Here is a 10,230-nt window from a genome sequence, read left to right as displayed (position 1 = left end):
CTTTCTGAAGGAAGACTTCAGGCTCCTGAAAACCCTGCAGTTCAGTAAAGAAATTATTTGCAGAACTGAGGCAACTTTGGACTTAGCATCAGAAAAATAATTTTCAGGACATCAGGAACTCAAGTTCAAAATCAAGCTGCACTTCGCTGCTGTTCCAGGTCTCATTCAGAACCCCTTATGTTCCATCACAGGTGCACTTTTAACCTTGTAGTCAATTAAAAAATGCACTTGGAAGAAAAAAACTCAATAGAATAAGCCCATATGTCTTTACACACAGATTTGAACATTGTCTTCTCTGATCATCATAATTTTCAAAAAAAGAAGCATAAAATAGATGCGCATTAATACAATGATCTATAATTTTGAAACATTACATAAATATACTCATATCCAGTAGGTAGCTTCCTGTAAATCTGAAAATGAAAATTTTAAATCTATAGTTTCACTTTTTTCCTTTAAAAAAAATTAAGCTTCAAAGCAAAACTTACATATAATTCTTCCTACATCAGTGCAAGATTAGACAGAGCAGACAATCCAGTACCAATCAGCAGGAGTCATGGAAATCCTGAAGAATATAATATAGACCAGAATTTCCTACCTGAGCTTCACAATTTTTTGGTTTTACATTTTAGTCAGACCCTTAACTTTATTTAAATAGGTTTTTTTGATTGCATCTATAAAATATTTAACTTTAATTTATACAGCATCATTATTCTACATTGTGAAAAGCATAAAAGCATATAAAAGTAATAGTTTCCTTGACACACAAGAGGATTCATGTGTATGAATTGAATTTTTCTGTGGTCTATGAACTCACATTTCATGGAGACACCAAATTTATAGATGGAGAAAATCCCTCATCCAATCTGAACTTCATAGAAGCTTACCATGGAAACATGAGGGATGTGTGCTCCTAGAATCACCTTTGCAAATTAAATTTCTAGATGGAGATCATTAGAGATTATGCTTGCAGAAGTGATTTTTTTTTTTTTTAATAATGCTAACATTTTATTTAGCACATGAGAGTTTGGTGTCTTTTCTCTAGCTTCAGAAAGTTAAGCTGCATTGCATGTTACAGTAAAAAGCATTTTTTCAACTGTTTAGCAACATTGAAAGCAATGTAAGCTAAAGGATAAACATTTTTGTCATTAGCAAATCAGTATCTTCTAGACATCTATGACCCAAAACTTCCATGAAAAAATGTGCTGCTAAAGGCACAAGCATTTAAAATCTATTATCATCAGCATCTTTAAATAAATCCCCTGTATTTGTAGAAAAAACAGTACATAGCACCATTTTCACACAGCCCTTTTGGGGTACCTCCATGATCCTGATGCCACCTATATATTAGGCACAGTGGCACACAAAGACTTCTTAAAATTTGACCATCCACACTGCTTGTCACTTTTTGAAATAGATTTTTGAATAGTTATTTCTGAATTTTTCTCCAGTACTTATGTAGAAAGTCAGCTGGATTCCAATAGTCATGTTGTTCCACTGCTCTCTTTCAGCATATCAGCAAGAGTAGGGTTTTATTTGGCTACAAATCCTTAGCTAAATATTCCTTAGTTGATTTAGATCAAATAAAATGACAGCAAAGTATTGTTGAGGCAAACTAAACTATCCAAAGGCAATTTTTGAAATTTTCCATTTCGAAAACATTTTCAAATATATATGGGTATAATTAAAACTTACATCCAGTACAACAGCAGAAAACGATGCCTAAAGAAGAGCAGGGGCTATAATTCTTTATGAGGGTCCCTCTCACAGACAGGCTGCAGTGTCATGCCCAGCCAACACATGGGAGCAGTCAAGCATGTGGTCTATCTGGGAGTCTTAGAGGCAATAAAACGGGCTGCACCCTCCCACTCTTCTTTAAGGGTGTATCAATGAACACTTTGTTAATAAAAATCAGCATTCCCTCATATTCACCCCATCCATCCAGGAGACTTCGTTCTGCATGAAGCATGATTGGTCTTGGTCAGACCCATCCAGGCTGACCTCTTGTTCCAAATCTGTCAGTCTGGATACACAATAAAACACCACTTGCTCACTCTGCCCTCAACTGCTACTTCTGAACCAGAGAACAAAGGAAAAGGAAAATCTGGAAAGACACTTTTTACAAGGACATGTACTGATAGGACAAGGGAAAATGGCATTAAACCAAAAGAGGGAAGGGTTTAGATTAGATATCAGGAATAAATTCTTTACTGTGAGGGTGGTAAGGCACTGGCACAGGCTGCCCAGAGAAATTGTGGATGCCCTGTAGTGTTCAAGGCCAGGCTGGATGTAGCTTTGAGCAACCTGGTCTAGTAGAAGGTGTCCTTGCCCAAGGAATTAGAACCAGATAATCTTTTAGGTCCCTTCCAAACCAAATCTTTCTATGAATCTGTGAAAGTAAGCAAAACAGAAAATAAATAAGTAAGTCAACCTTGCAACTTTTTTCATGACCTTTATGAAGTAGAAACTTTGCCAATCTGACCTTTGCTATAAGAAAAGTATAAACCAAACTGCAGTTCTGGCCTAGTCCTTGGCTGTGTGACAGACCACTCCTTAGCACAAGAGGGAATTTAGTGAGTCTTTCAAACAGCAAAACCACACACAGAGTCAGCCAACTAACCTGCAATTTAGGTATTCCCATAAGTTCTTGTCAGTGTGCATAAGTAGTGTTATCACCTATAATTGACTAGAGGACTTCAATTATGCTGGTAAATTTAGCAATAATTACACATCTTTGCCACCATTCAGGAATTACCTCTCAGGGCATGGAATCTGTTTATACTCACTTCCAACACATTCAGCCTTCTCATGTTTGCTCAGCTCATGGGTTCATCCAACCATAACGATCTCATTTGTTACATGAAGTGCTGTGCTCCAGGAAACAGTATCTTGAACCACACCTCGGTTTCTCAAAGAAACCAGTGTATCTCAAGGACAAATTGTTTGGCACAGAAAGAAAAGCACCTTTCTCCTCCTGACACAGCAGAACTTATGAAAAAAATTAATTTCCACTGGCATAAGAAATGGGTTTTGTGGTGGATAGAGTGGATGCCCAGACAAATTCAGGATCATCTTAAACTTGATCCTTTCTTCGTTATGCTCATTATTTCTCAACCTCAACCTTCATGTTTGTTCCTTCAAAAGAATGTTTTTGAGCCCAAGAGCTCATCTAATGCCCTTCTGGGAGAGCAGTGAGGAAAATGAGCTATTCTTGACAGGTATCAGAAGGCAACACTTTAGGAAAGCTCTTATCTACCACAGCGGCAAAACAAGAGCTTTAGAAGTATAAAGCAGACAGCACCAAGTGATTCACCATTTTCTGCCCCCCCAGTCAAATGTAGAACAATTTACAGTAGCATTCTACTGCTGCACTTAATTTTGCCCCCTTCTTAGGTGTTCTGGGAGGAATGTTGTCCTGTTGTACACTCCTACCCTACCCAGCAGGTATCTTCGGTTTTCCCTTGTGCACATCCCCTAAACCACAGGTAAGGGAAGGCAATAACAGCACCTGGCACAGGCAGGTGAACAAAGGATATGATGCTTCATGCAAAGGGAAGGCTTTAATAGGGTCAATTAATAAAAAAAGGCAGTGCTTACTTGTAACACACCGATGGTATAAGCAGAACTCCAGGTAAAACTTTCACATCACTGCATCAGACTAAGCCTTGGCTGGGCTACCCTTGCCAAGTGCTATCTACCCCCTCCAGTGTTTTTCTTGTTAAAGGAACAGATTAAATTATTAAAACTAAAGCAAGTTCCTGACATTGGTCCTGTAAAATGATACATGAATAATACTTTTTACTACAAAAACTTTGCAGAATAAAACCTTATAAAGTCTGTATGGCAAACAAAACAAAGTTCTTGCTGCTGACACAATAAAATAAAACATTTAACTATATAGCTAAGATAAGCCAAGAACACACATACTGGAAATTTTTTCTCATAGCACCAGCACCTCTGGAAATTAACTCCTTCTTCTTTAAAACTTTATTTCTCCACATCAAACACTTGTCAGGAGTGCTGTGGCTGCTCTCTTAGGAAACATAACCACCTCTGCAAGACCTAATTTCTGTGTGAAGGTTAATTAGTTTAATGCAGGAAATAGTCTAGTAGAGTTGGGGATTTCTTCTTCAAATAAATGAGTTAGAGGCTTGAGTCTGGTAAGTATTGCCTGAGAAATTGTGGCTGTAGGATGTGACGCCTTGAACAACAGAGCATCACTACACAAAAGGAGAGACAATAGCATCCCACAAGTTCTACCTGAGTTGGCAATTTGTTAAGTTTTTTATTAAACACTTAAAACCACTGGAATAGCCTCATTTGGGGATGGAATTGCTTCCTGCTTACTTTTTGTTACACTCTATTTTGCTCAGTACAAACCTAATGTGAACCAGAATGTAGCTGAGGTTGGGATTTGTAAATGAGCTGCAGAGATTGACATCTTGTTGAAACACAGATGATTCAGTGAGAGAATTTTTCATCATGGCATACCAATCCACATTATTTTAATTTGCTGTAGACAATAGCAGTATGCAAGAGAGTAAAGAGAATTTGTATTTGCTGCATATTGATTTGCATAGTCAAGATTATCACATAGATTTAAGATCATAAGACACTGATCTCTGAAGATCATAACCTTAAAGCCACAGTATATTTGGGCACCACAAACCTAATTACCCCAAATCATGTCACTTATGGAAACACTTATGTAGAGGATTATTTCCAAGCTGGCAATTTAGGTCTCAATCAGGATTTGATTTGCATTCCTTCTTTAATTTATGGAGTTTGCATTTCTTCCCCATCTTCCCCTGATACATTTTCTCCCCAGCCCACAGTTGATTTTCAAGAGTTGTAAACTAAAAGCCACTATGGAAACAATCTTGTTGATATAGGAGTAAAAGTAAACTCACTTTTCATCAGTAGGGTAACAGGAGAGGCAACTGGATGCACACAGGGTCTAACAAGTAGGAAGTTCACTTTATTGGATGCATTACAAAAAAAGAGACAACTTTAAGGGGGCATTATATAGGCTTGATGAAAACATTTCATATACAAACCAGTATTTCTGATTGTTTCAGTAGCCTGTGCAGTGTTTACTTGGACAGTTTCCCAGGGATTTCCTGCTTTATTAAGGAGACCGCATCCTGAAGCGCAGCATTTACATAAATTACCTACATGATAAATGAGATAAGTAAAACACATGGAGGAAGCCTCTGATACCACAGGCATTATTCAGAAGAAAACCCCAAGTTTAATAGGGAAAGATTAACAACAAACTTTTTCCTCCTTTTGATATAAAGGCTATTTTTATGCCATCAGGAAAAGCTGTTTGCACATACATACCAGAAAGTCAAATCTTAGCAGGAAAATACAGAAAAAATAGGTGTATTTATCATATACTAAGAACTACTTAGTTTTAGAAACTTGGACTAAATGCAGTCCCTAGTTAAAAGCACCACCTGGCAACAATGGCTGTTGGCAAAACTCCTGATCAAGGTTTGGGCTGCTGACAGAGAACTACAAATGACTTCAGACTACTTTACAATTTTTAAAGTGAATTTAAATTCTGTTCTCACTGTTTTAGGCCATTAGAAATACCACAAAAGACCAGTTCTCAGAGGTGAATAGACAACTTTTTTGTAAAACTTACTTCTTTTTAACCATTTCAGCCAAGGATGGCTTAATTTCTTGTTATAAGGAAGAGCAATGCAAGTTTTGGTTTTATTTTTTTTCAAAAAAGGTTAAGACTCAATAAAAACCACTCAAAACTATTACTGCATTTGGTACAGGGCTGGTTAACACATAACTGAATATGTTGTATACTAACAATTCTCTACTTCGTATTTTGAATCACTTCATTAATAAATACAATTATTTTTCAGTGGAACTGCAATAACAAAAAAAAAATCACAAAAGTTTTTTAGCAGAATGGAATAGAACAAAGCACATTGCTTAAAACCTAAATAACAGAGTGGCTACTCAATACTGATATACAATAGAGAGTCACAAATGCCACCTAAAGCAATTTAGATGTAATTTCTATTATTTTCTTATCCTACATGATATTCTTCATTACTCATACAATAAATTGAACTAATTCTAACACAATTACAGCGTTTGGTTAAAAGGATGCTGGTTCCCAACAAGGCATCTGTGGAAGGATGGTTTTAATTGATACCATCCAAATCCTCTGAGTTTTGTGTATTGCAACCATCAACAAAGAGAAGAAAGTTACCACTAGATAATTCCACAACAGTTTAGTGCTATCCAAAGACCAAAATGAAGAGGCAACACAATTTATGAAATGTAAGTACTATGATGTTTCCATATGAGTAGGAATTTTTAAATTCAACTTTATTTTACAGAGGATGGTTTGTCTAAACACAAGCTCTTGATGCTGTTTAGATGCTCCAGACTACCTGAATTTTCTGTCCAGCACTGGCAGGTCCAACATAACACCTAGAGAAAGGAGACCTGTAATTTCTGGAGTGGCAAGATTATCCTGTCACCTACAACAGTGTTAGCTCAATGTTAGCTAGAATCTGAATTCCAGCAATCTGTTCTCTATGTATCAAGTTAGCTGTTTGTATTTTTAATTTTTCTGCTAAATATTAAATCCCTTCAGGACAAGAAAATCCCTTCAGGACAAGAGAAATACTCTGCTATACAGCTTAGGCACTCCAGTCATGGGATACGCTTCAGGAATGCACCTTTATGTTCTGATAATAACAATCATTATGAAAAAGACTAATTCATTCACATGCTGAGTATCTTGAAACAGCATTTAACATAATACTGCTGCAAAGTTATTATGACAATTCTTGCCAGTCTTGGCCGACATTCAGCAGATTGCTATGTCTCTTTACCTCAATTCCTCCATCTGTGGCTCTGGACACATTTGTGAGAAACCAAGAGATACAGACAAAAATCACTGCAAGAAGCACAGTGAGTTTTAGACACCTTTTAATAAGAAGTGATAAAGACTCTGCTCATTATTCACTAAATGCATTAGTTACTGCAACAAGTAGCAACTCTGAAAAGTAGCCAACTTTTTGCTTTAAAGCAACTTATGGAAAAAGTAGTATTGTTCGGAGGATTCCTTACACAAGGGTTTTGCTTTCCCTCATCCCTTGCATAACTTCATTTTGTCTACGGGCAAGTGTTAGTGTAATTGCAATGATAAAGGGTTTCTCAAAGTGACCCTAGCTATTACACTTTTCCCTACCTACAAACACAGGTGCAGGGCAGAGGATTACACACTCCTTGGTAAAGTTCATCCTTTGAATCTTGCACCCATTTTTCCCTTCTTATATGTACCTAATCTACTCGAGATGCAGCTATTTTGCTAACTGGGTTAAGCAGGAGCCCAGCTTACTGCATTATACAGATATTCACATATGGTAGTGACCACAGGCCAATTACCTCTTCAAACAGACCAGGCACGTTTATTTGTGTGTGTGATTCCATAAACATGAGAAGACTGGAGTACAAGTCTGTGTTGCCAGCAGCAATTTTGTCTGCTTTCACAGTAGCAAAACAGAACCATACTTAAAGCATAAGAGACCAGCAAAGTCGTCCTGCCTTTGGAGCTTGCTAAAAGGGGGCCCCAGCTCAGCAGTTTGGACACTGAGTGGCAAACACCATCTGTATCCTTTTCCCTTCCATAAAAGGAACCTTTATGGGAGTGTAAAGGAAAACAAAGAAAGATTACTACCAGTAGTTATAAATGAATAGTTAATCATCCAATAAGAATGTGAGTTCTCTCAAAGACATTGTGCTAAAGCAAATTAGTCAAAAATACAAAGCTATAGAACAAGGGTACTTCAATAAGCAAGTGATAAACTCGAAAAACCAAACAAAAGTATCTCCCTAAGCCAACTTTATAGGTATTATTAAAATATAACTAAGGAAAAAAAAGTTAATGCTAGAATTAATATTTTGTTCATTTTTCTCAGGCTAATCTTGAATTTCCCATATTCCTTCCTTTTGGTCAGAAAAGCTGAAGCCCAGCAAGAGTACCTACACTGGATTTTCTTACACAATTTTAAAGCCAGCAAATTGCAACAAATATTGTCAGGAGCTCTTATGAAAGCCTATTTTTTGGTTCTGTTTTCAGTTTGTGAGCCCTAGAAATCAGCACTAAGAATAAAAATAAACACAGTTTTGACATGTACAGTAGCAAGAATTAGCTTTGTACCTAGACAAGGAACAAGTCCTTTAAAGCAGAAGTTAGTGGATTAACAATCTGAACAGCTCACACAGCATGTTTATTCAAGCTTCGACAAGAAGTCAGGCAGTGAAGCAAGGGCCTTTCATTGTGAGTTTGTGCTCCACACAAACAGCTCTAACAGCTTTAAGTTCTTTTGCTGTTTAGGAGTTTGTTTGTTTCTAGAGAGAAAAAAAAATAGGGAGAATGTAATTGACCCAGTTGGAAGCAGCAGGCTGGGTAGGAAAGGCCTTTCGCGAGACATGAGCACCACCACGAGGCAGACACCGGCTGCTCAGCGAGCCACGAGCAGCCGAGGCACCCCGGGAACCTCCACCCACCCCGGACCCACGTGCCCAACAGCCCACACGCACATCTACATTTAGGGATACAGACAAAAATCAGGCAACTTGATTTCTACAAGAGAACTTTTTCTTTGCATATCACTTGGAACATTCCCATGGGATGTACAACATCACCTGATGCTGAGAAATTCTTTTTAGGTATCTGTTTACTTTTAACTTCCAGTACAAGAACATCATCATAGCTTCTTGACTGGTGTGAAAGCAAGTCAGTGCTTGGTTCAAGAGAGACAGTTAAAGGCTTTGACTGGAATCACGCTAATCTAACTAGATATGGCTTATCACTTACTAGGTGTAAAAAGGCACATTCAGTTACAAATAAAAATAACAAGAGGCAGGGAACATCATATCAGGGAAAGTGGTCTGAAATTAATTTGGTGTAATTCCATTCAGCTGTTGTTTTCTAAGATTTTTTTTTTTTAATAGCCTTACTTGCTTTCTGAAAAAAATGCCAAGTTTTCCAGTAAGTCCATCTTAGTGGTTTAAGACAGCAGTAACTGGAACATAAAACCCCCAGACCAGATCCCTCAAAACAATTGCTACCTTTTATATGCCATCTTACCTAAACATTTTCCTAGAGATTACTGGTCAGGGCGGTGGGGATTTTCTGCCATTTAGCACAACATACAGTTAAGTTCTTGACATCTCACACAACCTTTAAAGTCTCTCAACCAGAAACTCCCCTGGTACCTCTTTCATGCTACTGCATTTGAAGGCATATCAGCAAAACCCTTCTGAAAGCAAGTATACATCAGGTCATTGTAGTAATTTCAGCTCCAGCACCAAGAAAATACAAATTTTACGTAAGAATTGGCATGCCTAGGTTATATTACTAAAGCAATTTTCATTTTTAGCATCTTTTTTTTTTCAGTCCTAAATAGTCACAATTTGTAATTATTCACTGAAGTTTGGATACCCAACAGCAAATCTTAAAAGATATCATCACTTGGAACATGTAGCAAATTTAGAATGCCACATTTAAAAAAAAAAGATCAATGCTTCTAAGCCTTTGATTCCATCTGTCCACCATTTTCCTGTGACTTAAAAATATTTCCCAAGATACATGTCTAAACTAGATGAAACTGGTTTTCATCTCAGCTTCAACTGGCAAACATGAATGATCTGATTCCTTCTGCATCTTAATGATTTTAGGCATTGCAATAAATTAATTTTGATTGACTTATGGTTGACAGATTTCATTACTCTTGTCTGACAAGACCAATGCAACACATGGTAGAACTTTTCTTCCCAAGTTCTAATGATAAGCATCCCATGTAACCTCCCCTCCCCTCAGGATCTAATCGCATCACATAAATTGCTGTAAATGCAATACTTTGTTTAAATTAATGAGACATCTATGTTTTCTATTACAATCCCTGGGTCTCTCAGTCTGCCCTCTCCAGGTAACACTACAAATAATTATTTGCTCAACCTGATTTTAAATAGATTTTCACTAACTTTTGCAAGGGGATGGAACGTTCTGTGAGAAGACGACTTCACAAGGAAGACAAAAGCTTACTTTGATTTGTGGTTGTCTGGCATTCCCAATGACCTGAGATATTCTGAATGACAATTTGCATGCAAAGTCACTGAAATTTCTAATTATCATTAGAAAAGTCTCTGGAGGAAAAAAAGCTAAAAATAAAAAAAGCGCCACATTTG

The sequence above is a fragment of the Coloeus monedula genome (genome assembly GCF_965178545.1).
Source record: "Coloeus monedula genome assembly, chromosome: 2".
In the NCBI taxonomy this organism is placed as follows: domain Eukaryota; kingdom Metazoa; phylum Chordata; class Aves; order Passeriformes; family Corvidae; genus Coloeus; species Coloeus monedula.
This window is presented reverse-complemented; position numbering follows the sequence as displayed.